The following is a 13,921-nucleotide window of genomic DNA, read 5'->3' as shown; positions in this document are numbered from 1 at the left end:
CACGTCTTAAACCTCTTACCAACAAAGAAGTTTTCTAAGACACCTTTTGAAAATATAGAGTTGGAAAACTCCCTCTCTTGCATATTTAAAAGTTTAGGGTTGTGAAGTTTCTGTTTGTTGTGAAACAATTGATAGTCTTGAATGCAGATAAGAGAAATGTCACTTCATCAGATATCTATAGAATTCTTTTGGATACTTGTTCTACAAGCCTTAGCTCGAAGGAGCTTCTTCCTTGAGAGGGATTGATGTGAGATTTATATACTAAAAATATTGTAGTTTTAAATTTATAAAACTTTTATCTAAAACATCTTAACCAACACTCACATAGGCAGTGAACATGGTCGAGTATAGTATAGTTGCAGTAAATAAGGGTGTCAAACTCTTGGGGAACATGTATGACAGATAACAAATTAAATTATCTGAAATGAAAAATATTAAATGGGGTGTGTTTAATTGAAATCTTAAATAGTCAATTCAAACTGAAGAATATAATAAAGTAAAGACACTGATTTTTGAAGCACTTCCATTTAAACTTCAAATCCCTAGTTCCTATGTTGAATAAGTGATAATGCAATGAAGTATAAAGAGTTTACCAATGAGACTAGCAATTTTGATCTACCTACTAATTTCTATGAATAATAAGTGACTAATTTAATGTTCATAAAACTAGAAACCTATAAACCAATTAATTATTATTATTATTACTTATGAATTAATCATGAGTTTAATCCTAACGTTCATAAAATTAAACCTAGCATAGTTTGTTAAACTAATGCTCTCTTAGATTCTAAAATTACTTATTTATTATGAAAAGTTATTAGATACGAGTCACAATAATTAGATTTGTAGTCTAAACTATATACAACTCATATATAAGTAATAAAGATCGAACTTTAACAAGTAAGGTAGAGAATTTAATCAAAAGGTAATTTTACTCAACTTAATAACTTCAAAATCATAATTACACCGTAGTATTCTATTTCATCTATATTTAAGTGGAAGAGAAGGTGTTTAGCCTCTCATGTTACTATAAAAATAGAAAGAACAAATAAAAAGTATGGTAAACATTGCAAACCTAATACTTTCTTCAATAATTCTTCAACAATTCTTCACGATATCACCTCTTCATCTCCTTTTGCCTTTAGGACGAAATAAAGTGTTATTTTTTGCACCTAAGAATGTTTCTTTTCTGCACACCTTTATGAGATGTGAAAATATCATATTTCTAGAAAAAAAATAATTTAGCAGCGCTAAGCCTTCGTCTTCGCGTCGTTAACCGTTATTTTGGTAGATTCTTCTAGAAGTAAAAGCTATCTTTGCGTCATTATGTCTCACCATCCGCAGTGCTAACCCCATCTTTTATGGTATCTTTAAATTTCTTCCTTATCTACTCCATATATAGCTCTATTTTTTCTTCTTTTATCATTATCTCTGGATTTTTACTCCAATTATCAAATATGAATAGTTTTATATCATATTAATCCTTAATTTGCAATTCTTCCTTAAAATACTAATATAATTAGATATATTTTATAACTATTTTAGCAATATCAATATACCCCACACTTAGGTTTTGATTTCCATCCAGCAATTATAGAATCATAGAACAAAAAAATGTTAAATTACAAGCAACTAGACTCAAAAAGAAAAATAGAATAGAAAAAACAAATCCTAAAATACTCAAAATGTGACACCTGGTTCAGGTATGAAGTTATGCATAGCATGTTCAAGTTTTGAGGCTTGGGTTTTATGAGTTTTTCCTTGCCATGACGCGGTGAAGTGGTCTACCACGGCATGGTGTTTGCCACGTCACCACGACGTGGCATTGCCAGAGGCCCAAAACCCTAAGTCTCGAACCATGATACTTTTTCAAGAATGATGGGGCTAGGGTTTTCCCCAATCCCAACCTCCATCTCCTCCAGAAGGCACCTCTGAAACCCTAACTTCCTCTCCATATAAATAAGCTCTTTTTGTTCTCTTGAAGGTTGAAGAAGTGCATCTTGAGAGTTTTGAGCACCCTAGCAAGCTAAGTCCAGAACCTAGAGCTCCTTCTAGAACTTTGTAAGCATTCATGCTCTCTACATTAAGCTACTTTCTTGGTATCTCTAGAGAAATGAGCAAAGTTTCTTATGTTAAGTGAGTTTGAAATATTAGAAATGGGTTTTTGACACTATTTCCACCATTTTTTACCTAGGTTTAGAGAAGGACATGCATTGGAGCCAAATTTATAACCCTTCTCTAGGGTTATAAAATTTTCAAAAAAGCCTTCTCTCTCCTTGAGTTCTTATTTGATAGTTGGTTTCTTAGGTGTGATTCCACTAGAGGTATTTGTGATTTGGGTCCACGTCATTCAAGCAAAGTGTTTGTTACTAGATCTCAAGCAAGGAACCAAGAAGAACAAGATCAAGAGGTTAGTAATTTTACAATTTTCATAAGTAGATTAGATCAATATTATGCATTTATACATAGGGTTAATTTATTTTCCGAAGCACAATACTAGTGTGTATAGAATGCAATAATTCCTAACAGTTTATGGCTACTCTCGACCACTCTCCTATCTTTTTTATATACAATTCTCCTTATTTTAGTCCATCCACTTTTAGGTTCTTTGATTCCCGGATTTTGATTGAAGGTTGAGATGATATTGTTATTATATGTGCATCTAGTCCTTTAGATGTGGTGTTTGCCAAAAAAGCTTAGGGTTGTCAAAACAACTCTAAAGATGTGGAGGTCTGATTTAAAATCCATAGAATATTATGAGTATGATAAATTAATTAATTACATTGATGAGGTTGAGTTGATTGCTAATACCAAACCCATTTCTAACTCGAAGAGATGTTATAGCCAACATTGGAAAAATTAGGTTTTACAAATTGAGTCGTTAGTATTTGGATATCAAAAAGAAATCACGTTTGAAGTGGGATGTTAATGGGGATGAGAATAGTAAATTATTTTTGTGGGATAATACATGGTAAAGAAGAAAGTCTTGATTAAACATGTTTTACATAGATGGTTCTTGGGTCTCGAATCCATGTGATATCAAAAATGAAGTTTTTTCCAATTAGGTTTGATGAGGCAAATTTTACGAGACCTAAACTTGTTAGCAGAAGATTGAAAAATTGGATATTGTTAACAAGGAGATGTTAGAGGCGCCTTTTTTGGAGACTAAAGTTAAAAAGGCTTTATGAAATTGTGGTCGTGTAAGACTTAGGTCCCGATGGGTACATGTTCATCTTTTTTAAGAGGTTTTGGGATGTTTTCAAAGATGATTTTTTTAGTTTTATAAAGTACTTCGAGTTAACATGTACGTTGAGCAAAGGGTACAACTCATCCTTCATTCATTTCTTTCCTAAAGTTTGCGATCCCATTTATTTGAAAAATTATAAACCAATGAGTCTAATCGGTTCCATATATAAGGTGATCTCCAAACTCTTATCCCTAAGGCTTAAAATGCTATGGATAATATCATTACCTCAAATAAATCCTATGTTCGGGGTAGAACCATTTTTGACGTCCTTTGCATGGTTAATGATCTTTTCTCATGGGCTAAGAAACCTAAAAAGAAAGTCCTAATTTACAATGTCAATTTTGATAAAGCTTTTGATTCTTTAAATTGGTCCTTTCTTGACTTGATTATGACGCAAATGGAGTTCATGACTAAAAGAAGGAATTGATTAGGGGTTGTCTCTACTCAAGTAGAGCGTCTATTTTGGACAATAGCTTTGTTACTAAAGAATTTGACATCAAATAAGGTGTAAGGTAAGGAGATCAACTTTTTCCCTTCTTATTCATTACAGCAATGGAGGGCCTTCATGTTACTATGGAGGTGGCATGTAATAATCTTCAATTTTGTGATATTTCTCTTCCTAATGGTAGCTCAACTTTATCTAGTTGATTTATCTGAATTGAAATTTATTAATCTCAACTGAATTCTTATATTTTATTTTCTTGCTTATTGAAGGTGAATCTCCATAAAACTAAGGTTTATGGTGTGTCTGTGGAAGACTTGGAAGTTGCCCATCTCGCTAGCATTTTAAAATATTGGCCTACCTCCTTCTGTTTTGTGTATGTAGGTCTTTCGATTGGTGTGAATATGAAGCTTGGAAGGAATTGGAATGTTATTATTGACAACTTTAAGGAGAATTCGAGTAAATGGAAAGCAAAGAATCTCATGTTCGATGTAAGGCTTAATCTTGTGATTTTATTTTACTTTTAGTTATTTTGAACCCCTGAAAAGATTATTCTCTTGTTGGATAGTATTACACAGAGATTTATATGGGGTGGTGACATGGACAAGATGAAGAGATCCTCGGTTTCATGGAAGTTGGTTACCCGTCCTAAAAATAATAGGGTCTTGAAGTGGGTTGTTTGAACTCTTTAAATTTAAATCTCTTTGCAATATCATGGTAGCTGCTAAATATTAGTTGTAATGACCTTTGGTGCATGCGTTTTCCAAGAGTATGGCTATGTATCTCAAATGTTGAGGAGGACTTGGAAGGTCTTTCCATCTCTCTTTAAAATGTTTTCGATAAAGTTGTGGTTATTGGTAATAATACACTTTTATGGAAAGATTATTGGTGTGATGATATGCCACCTAAATACAAATTTGCAAACCTATATGCGATTGATAAAAATAAAAATGGGCCATGTTTCTTATAAGATTAATTCAGGGTTGATTTTTGTTGTCATTTCAACGGGGGTGTGGAGTAGACCTATTAAAAGAGGCAAAGAAACCATGCAGTTGGAAGCTTTATGATATTCCATTTTTCAATTTTGTTTAGTAATAATGCAGATTAGTGGAGGTGTCATAGGTATAGTGATGGCTGCTTCTCAATCAAATCTTTGAAATAATTGCTACCTAATTTAGATCCTTAGGGTGTTGAGTCCGAGTTTCTTTGGGTTAAGTGGATCCCCTTTAAAGTGAACTGCTTCGTATGGAGGTATTTTAGAAACATAACCCCTTTCTTCAAAACTTTTTAAAATATGAGTTTATGTAGCCTCAAACGTGTGTTGCTTTTGTGATTGTGAGGATGATACAGTGTATCATATATTCTACGGATTTGAGTGTGCTAAAGTTGTTTGGAAGTGGTTGGTTTCTTAATCTTATTTCTTTCCCTCTACTCTCGCTACTGCTAATGATCTCCTATTGATGCTTGATTCTCCTCAACACAACAGAAATTTGATAGATTTTAAGGTGTTCTATAATCCACACTACTCTTTGGTTATTATGTAAGGTGAGAAATTGGCTTGATATCAAGGAAGTTTGAATTCCCCCTTCAAGATGGAAGATGGCAGATGGTATATGGCATTCAAAGTATTTTGTTTAACTGGAGTAAGCATATAATGAATCTGCATAGCTTAGTTTGCAATAATGGTGTTGTTCTCCTTTGTTAAACTATTTCTTGTAATCTTGTGTTATAACATCTTGCTAGCCTTTGATTTTTTAAATGATATTTCCTATTAAAGTAAATAAATGAAAATCTACGCGATTGGTCCTTGTGGTTTGCTAAACAGGCATAATGAGAAAAACTATAAAAAAAACACATATGCGCTTGGTCCTTACTATTTCAAAACCTTGTACGGTTGGCCTTTCTGTCTAAATCTGTTAGAAATGAGATGGTATGTTGTAACACTCGAGTTTCGATTGTGTTTTTATTCTATGATTAGTGGTTTTAAAATCTAAGGAAGGGGAGAGGTGAGGAGGGAAGTGAGAACCATGAAATAATTAATCATAAGAAATTCCTCTATGACGCGGCACGCTTGGAATGGAGCGCGAGGTGTCCCTGTAGTTGGGCTTAGGCCTAAGTCCTTGATATTTGGCCTATTTAAAGGCTAATATCCCCAGGTTTTCATCATTCTCAGCCTTCATCACCCATAGAACATCCCAAGTGAAACCCTAGCCTCCCTTGAAGTGTTTTGAGCTCATTCCCTCTCTTAAATCCATTTTAATGCTCTTTTGGTGTCCCATTTGGTGTTCTTGAGTGAAGGAAACATGAAATCTTAGGCAATGAGTCATCTAACTTGATGTAATCAACCTTCTGTTCTCTTTTGAACCTTTTTAAATTCAAAATATTTAAGTTGTATCTTAGTTTATCCATAGATCTAGGAGTTTGTTGGGGTTTTGATCCATTTTAGCAAGTTTTGGTCACTTTGAGGTTTGTTTCATGGAGTTTGAATAACTCCAGAGATTGTGGATCATGTTTGGGTCCAGATCTGATCATTAGATGCAGTAAGGAGTGTATATAAGAGCTCTCTTTGCTCCATGTATGAATATAAGTTCATTTTGGACACTTTTATGACTTAGGGTTTTAGATCTTGCTTGTTTAGGTTATTCAAATGGACAAAGTTGGATACTTCCGCTGGATTAGTGTCTAAGCCCATAACTATAATTGGTATGTACTTGACACGACTTGATATGGTCCATTTGGGTTGCACTTCACCGTAACAATTTGTATGGATAGTCTTTTGAGAATAGTATGTTTATGATTTATATTAATATATTATAAGTTCTAATATATTAATATGGAATCATATTATTTAATTAGTATTGATCAAGAATTAATTTAGAATTAATTTAGTGATAAAAAAGGAACTAATTAAATATGGACTCTTTTATATATATATGGAATGGGCCAAGTTCATTTAGGTTGGGCTAAGCTTTCATGGATAGTCCATGGAGTGTTTAACCCATGGATCCTATGGATATGAAAGGTCATGGGTATTAGGGTTTACATGAATGTAACCCTAATCCTCCATACTATATAAAAAGGTCCTTGGCACTTGAAATTGGCACTAGTGTGTGAGGACAAAGGGTGGGCCGATTTCTAGTGTGCATTCTATTCTCTCAAGTTTTCCAAGGTGTTTTGGTGATTTGTGATTCCACTTGAGGCTTCCACACTATTGGGGATAAGCTCTTAAAGATCAAGACTTCAAGCTCAATCAAAATGTATGTTATCTAACTAGGCTTTTGTAGTATAGTTGCTTCATATTATGCTAGTTAGGATGAAACCTTGGAATATTGAATATTTGCATGTATAATAGAGAAAACATAGATCCAAGGTTTATAGGGTTGCATGTACACCATAGGAGTGTTAGAATGCTCAAAACCCTTCAGTGGTATCAGCGCCTAGGCTTGTTTTCAATTATACTTGATGCAACTTATTTTTCAAAACCAAGAATCTGCCCAGACTGAAAACTCGACGAGTTCTGGCCAAAACTCGACGAGTTCATGAGTTAAAGCATGAACTCGACGAGTTCCTTATAGAACTCGACGAGTTGGCCTTCCAGTTTGCAGATTTTCGATGTTTTTGGCTGAAATTGGACTAGAATCATTACCCTAAGATGTTTTTGAACTTGTAAACCTGTTTTGGATGTGGTAATGATTATGGTAAACCAATTTCAAGGTTATTATCAAAATTTCAAGTTTTATATGTGTTTATGTAATTCTTGAAATTGTTGATATGATTGTTCATATACTTATGAGTTTTGGTAGATCATAGGAATTATTTGCAAAGTGTTGTTAGTTAATTCTTGATCTAAAATGTGTTTTAATGGAGTCCATAATTTGTCCTCAAGTTATGGATTACCAAAAGTCATTTCTTTTAAAGATTCATTAAAAAGTCATAGGTTACATAATTGAAGAGTCTTTCCTCATAAATAGTTTTATGAACTCCATAACTTGTCCTCAAGTTATGGATGTTCAAGAGTCTCTTCATGAAAGTTTTTAAAACCTTAATTAAACTCATAAGTTATGAAATCCAAAAGTTTTCGAATAGTTCAAAACTTTCCCTCAAGTTTTGGAATTTGTAAAGTCTCACACACACTTTAATTACAAACCCTAGAGTTTTAAAAGTTAAACTTCAACCCTTATACTTTATAGTATTATAAGTTAATAATATATATATATGTATAAGAACAAAGTCAGTCTACCGTTAGTAGGCCTCATTCATGAAGCCGGTCTATAAGGGGGGTATAAGGTTGTTGCCTATAAAATGGCAGCTTAATGGGTGTCCACTCTTACCCACCGCTTCCTTGACTGGTGGAGGGTCGTTAGCCGAACGGGTAGGACAAGGACTATAATTCTCATTATAAGTATAATGATAAATATAAAGTAACTAAACATTTTATAAATTCCCAATCTTAGTTACTTTAGGAAAATGTGAATTTGGTGTTAACCCATGAAATTACACTTTGCACTTTGCTTAAGTCGTTAGTGGAGCGCGTGTGGTTAACCGGCACATCCATTAAGTGATAAATATTAAGGGTACCAAGTATATTTGCATGGTTATTCACACCTTGTTTTGTGATCCTCGGCATCCCAGTCACAAAACTTGAGAGGGCACAATCGAGATTGAAACATGCCATTGAAAAGTTCAATGAATCTCAAAAGATCTAGGAGTTTCAAATCCAATTAAAACCTAATAAGTTATTTCGTTTTTCATGGTGGAAATTGGTGAATCATCATTCGCCTACCTTCAAATATTTTATAGCTTGGATTACGGCATCCCTCTTCCAAGTTATAAAAGTATTGTGTTGGATCCTAGCCTTAATATTTCATATTGGGTGTTATATTAAGGACTTAAATTAACTAACTTTAATCTCTCCCAAATTAGAAGTCTGGTTTAGACATCTATGATCTTCCCAAATCCCTTGGAACTAGCTTTCCTAATGAAGATGATGTCACATGGTTGGTTCATGGAAATCGTACTTCTCTTCCTTCATCTCCTCCAATTATTCTCCCTAACCCACAAGTTCTTGAATAGTTCAAGGTCACTCAAGCCCTATTGCCAAGCAAGGTCTATGTGTGCTCACATCTTGGAGATGAAGTCACATATTGACAAGCCGGGAGAGTTGGGTGTCACAGTCTTGAGAAAGTTGGTTGTTCAATCACTTTCTAAGTCACACAGTGAGTTTCCTTTGGGACTACTATGAAACAGACTATGACGTGACCCTTAATGATCTTATCTTTTTGCTTGGAGCTGCTGAATCAGCAATGATTTGGAGGACTGGTAAAGCAAATTTGATTAAAAGATCAACTTCCCAAACTTCCATGGACATTGACAACGGTAACATTGGAAATCCAGAAAAGCTATCTCTTCCCAATGGAAAGGGATCGACCATAGTCAACTCGGTTGACCAAATGGTAAAGAGAAAGGCTAAGTCTGAGACAGTCTCGTGTACCATTCCCAAAGAGTCCATATGCTTATATTGCCAAAGAAGGGGTATTGGTTGCAAAGCTGCCCTATTTACCTGAAAGATCATAAGGTTGGTCAAAAAGTTTGACTCTACTTCAGTTAAGTCCACTATCTAACTCTATTAAGTTCCTATTTGGAGATTCTTATTACATGATGTGACTGGGTCACATGTTGAAGTTTTAAGAATCAAAGAAAAGAGAGGAAGCTTAAAGAAGAGTGAGTTGATTCTGATCGCGAAGGTGGATTTCGATCGCATGGTTCGGTGATCAGAATTTTTGAGCTGCTGCTTAAGAGTTGTGATAGATTTCTTAGGAATAGATAACAACATAGTTTTCATATGCATTTTGCATTGTAAGGATAAGTTTTTCCGCAAGTTTTAAATAAAAGAAAAGTTTCATTTTTATTTATTTTAAATATCCTTAGAGTGTCATTTGTGGAAAATTTGTTGTTTATATGATTCCATTGATAGCAACATTGGAAAATGGATTGGATTCTTTCGGTTGTGGTAGTGTCATAATTTACCAAATAAGGAAAGATTCTCATCAACCAAGTTTCAGCTGGATAGAAACTTGGAATTATGCAAGTTGTATTGTATGGTGAATGATAATTTTCATCTTTGGAAAATTAAGACTAGTTCCTTGTTCACATGTGAGTCAAGTGAAGGACTAAGGGATCGTGTACACATTCTTGTGCACTGGTCAAGTCCACCACAAAAGATCGATAAGATTATTCGTCATGATTTACTGAAGTTCAGTAAATATGGTTATACTTACAAGTTTAAGTATAATTCTAAAGCATTGGAAAAGTTTCGACGTATGGCAGAACAAAAGAGAAGAATCAAATTTGGCAGAAAGATAAAAGTTTCTTAAATCTGAAAAGAGGGGAGACTACTTTAGTATCATGTTTTATGATCATCTTAATGATTATCAAACCATATCACAATTGATTCTCTAAGGACATCTTAGTGCATTTGTTTCACTAAGAAGAGGAACCGTGAATTGTTGAATTGGTTAAATCAAAAAGATGAATCATACTTAGTTCCAAAACAAGTCTTAGAGTCAGACTCCAAGATTGTAATTTGAGTGACACATCTTTAGGAAGGTTTATTAACACTTATCAAATGTAAGAGTAAAATGTGTCCTACTCTTGTACATTTGAAATTGGTAAGTTGTGATGTTTTGGATAAAATAGAGACCAACTTAGGCCAATTGTGTGAAGTGTCTATCTTGATAAGAATCTGCACTATCTCTTGAATATTTGTCTGTCAATCAATGGGTCTTGGCAAGAGAGTCTTATATGTCAAGAGGACAGTGGGAGTCTAAAAGATCTTGAAAGAGTCTAATCAAGAATAAAACCTGTAGTTTATCACTAGCACACGACTTGAGGTTTATAACCTTTCGTGTTGACATATTCTTATTTCTGTGCCCATCCTAGTTAAACTTGGCTTCGCATATGAGTTCTGAGAGTTCTCAATTGGTTGCATAACAACTTGGAAGCAATGGCAGGCCCTTGTGCTGCCAGGTGGCAAGAAGTAAAGACTGCACAAGTTCAATCCATATGAGTTTGGATTTGTCACTAACCTTATCTTGTGATTATGGTTTTGACAAAGTCACTTGGATAGGAACACATACACCATAAAATCTAAGTGTCATAAGGTTTCTCTCCGATTCATGAAAATGATGGTGAGGAAACGCTTTCACTAAGTAGGTTTTAAGTAGATAGAAATTATGATAGTTGCATTCTCAAAGTCGTTAGTGGAGCGTGTGTGGTTAACCGGCACACTAACATGGACTTGTGAGAAATGGAAAAGGTCTAAACAATTGAGACTATGATTACGGCATCCCTTTTCATAGTTCTGAAATTGTTTGGACACACATGCATGCTATCTAAGGAAAGGTGTATGATTTTGATAAAGTTTTATCAAAGCATCCTGTGTTAGAAATCTGAACTTTGGTAAGAAAGTCAATAAAGTATTGATTTCTAGAAGTCCAGCTGATTTATGAGTACATGTCAAAGCTAGTGGGAGCATAAGTGTTATGCTAATAATCATCATGCAAGTGGAAGTATGATAATAATAATAATAAGTGTTGCAAGTTAGAAATGTTAATTATAGAAAACAAAGTTTCAATTGGGAAAAAGTTGTTTTGCTATAATTAAGGGAGAGGAAATTATACTTCATTTCAATCCTAAAAGCTTTTATTGAGGTTTTAATCATCTTTAGTCAAGGATATATATGAATGTTATGTTGGAATGGTTCAACATAAGGAAATTCTATATATGGGAACATTATTTGCGTTCTAAAATTCGATTGTGATTACGGCATCCCTTTTCATAATCTGAATTATGAGAACATGGCAAATATAAATAGAAATATTATAGCAAAAGACTGGTCTAGTATCATGTCTTTATGTGAGACATCATGAATTGTGTCCCATATGCTTCGGATATAGGATCGATTGCATGTGCTATAATATTCATCTGTTCTAAATTTTTCCAAATGCCTATGGCATTAAGAGGGAAAAAGTACTACAACTGGATGTGACTAAAGTGATTAAGAAATTGTCGAGGACAATTTAAGGTTTACCAAAGATTGGTTGCTCAGGGACAGTTGGAAGTATAGTGTTAATTTTGGAAGGACCATATTGACATATTCTGAAAAGAGGCTACTCTTGTTCAGAAGTGATAGTCAAAATGGGAATATGGAAATGTTCACATAGGTGGAAGATATTCATTAAATCTGTGTAAGATTAGGAAACATAATGCAAGAAGGATGTTCAAAGCAATGTACTTTGAATTTGAGACTTCATTTCCATGGAATGATCTCCATTGGAATAATCTGTAATGACTGTTGGCAAGCCTTTGTGACTTTGTGCATAATCATTACGAGAGGATCAATGCATATAAGTTAAAAATCTAACAAATTTCGGGAAATGGCAGGAATTTGGAATTCTTGCATTTGCAGTAAGGGTTTGGGATTGTGAAATGAGAATCATTGGAATTATGTTCAATCGATCTATTCCACAAAGTAAAGATCATAGAAACATAGTATGCATACTTGGTGTATGGAATGACTATTGTTTAGAAAACATAGTGTACATGCTTGGAGCATGGGACAACTATTGTTTTAATTCAAGTATAAAGTTGACAAATTTGAAACAGTATACAATGAATGATGTGTAAGAAATATGGTGATAAATAAAAGGTGTTCTATTTATATTCATAAGTTCAGAGACCATATTGTATTCGATTATTCTTGTGTTTCACTTTGAATGTTTTGACTTCCAGAATAACTAGGTCATTCTTCCTAAATGAATAAGTTGTTCAAACCATCCACATTCGATAATACGTTGGAAGTAGGTATTAAGGCAAGACTGTCATGAAGCTGGTTTGTAGATGTCTAAGGTACTGGACATAGCAAGAGTTGCTACAACATTCATGAGTGCTCATAAGTTCTGAGTATTGGATTAAACCCACGCTCATTTGAATCACTTCATGGATTTTATCACGAGTGATCATGAGACGATAATATCTTATATTCTTCAAACCTAGAGATATGAGTTGTTGACTATGAGTTGGTTATACATTGATTGCACGAAAACGAATTTGGTAACTCGATGTTATAAAACATGCCTTTGTGTATGATTCATCAAATAGTAGAATAAGCATATGAGTCGACGTTTATCCATTCCTTTTACCCTTAATGGGATAAAAGCGATATCTGTGGGACCCTCGATGATTTAGTGATGACACCCCGAAGTACTTGGCCAAGCCTGGACTGATTTGATTTGTTCAATTAGTCGGTCATCATAAATCGGAAATCGGGAAACAACAAATGGACAGAGAGAATGATTATAATCCATGTCTCAGTCCATATGATATCTATAATGGAGGAATATATGATCCCTTATCTAATGGACTCGTCATTGATTTGTTCAGAGTTCGACAGCGGCTTTAAGAGCTACGATTGCTAGTCGGGTTTGGGAGTCATATGCAACAGTAGTTTTAGACTTATCCAAGTGGGAGACTGTTGGATTAGTGTCTAAGCCCATAACTATAATTGGTATGTACTTGACCCGACTTGGCATGGTCCATTTGGGTTGCACTTCACCGGAACAATTTATATGGATAGTCTTTTGAGAATAGTATGTTTATGATTTATATTAATATATTATAAGTTCTAATATATTAATATGGAATCATATTATTTAATTAGTATTGATCAAGAATTAATTTAGAATTAATTTAGTGATAAAAAAGGAACTAATTAAATATGGACTCTTTTATATATATATATATATATATATATATATATATATATATATATATATATATATATATATATATATATATATAGAATGGGCCAACTTCATTTAGGTTGGTCTAAGCTTTCATGGATAGTCCATGGAGTGTTTAACCCATTGATCCTATGGAAATGAAAGGTCATGGGTATTAGGGTTTACATGAATGTAACCCTAATCCTCCATACTATATAAAGAGGTCCTTGGCACTTGAAATTGGCACTAGTGTGTGAGGACAAAGGGTGGGCCGATTTCTAGTGTGCATTCTATTCTCTCAAGTTTTCCAAGGTGTTTTGGTGATTTGTGATTCCACTTGAGGCTTCCACACTATTGGGGCTAAGCTCTTAAAGATTAAGACTTCAAGCTCAATCAAAAGGTATGTTATCTAACTAGGATTTTGTAGTATAGTTGCTTCATATTATGCTAGTT

This window comes from Lactuca virosa, chromosome 4 (assembly GCF_052849685.1).
Source record: "Lactuca virosa cultivar CGN04683 chromosome 4, Lactuca_virosa_CGN04683_v6, whole genome shotgun sequence".
Classification (NCBI taxonomy): Eukaryota; Viridiplantae; Streptophyta; class Magnoliopsida; order Asterales; family Asteraceae; genus Lactuca; species Lactuca virosa.
This window is presented reverse-complemented; position numbering follows the sequence as displayed.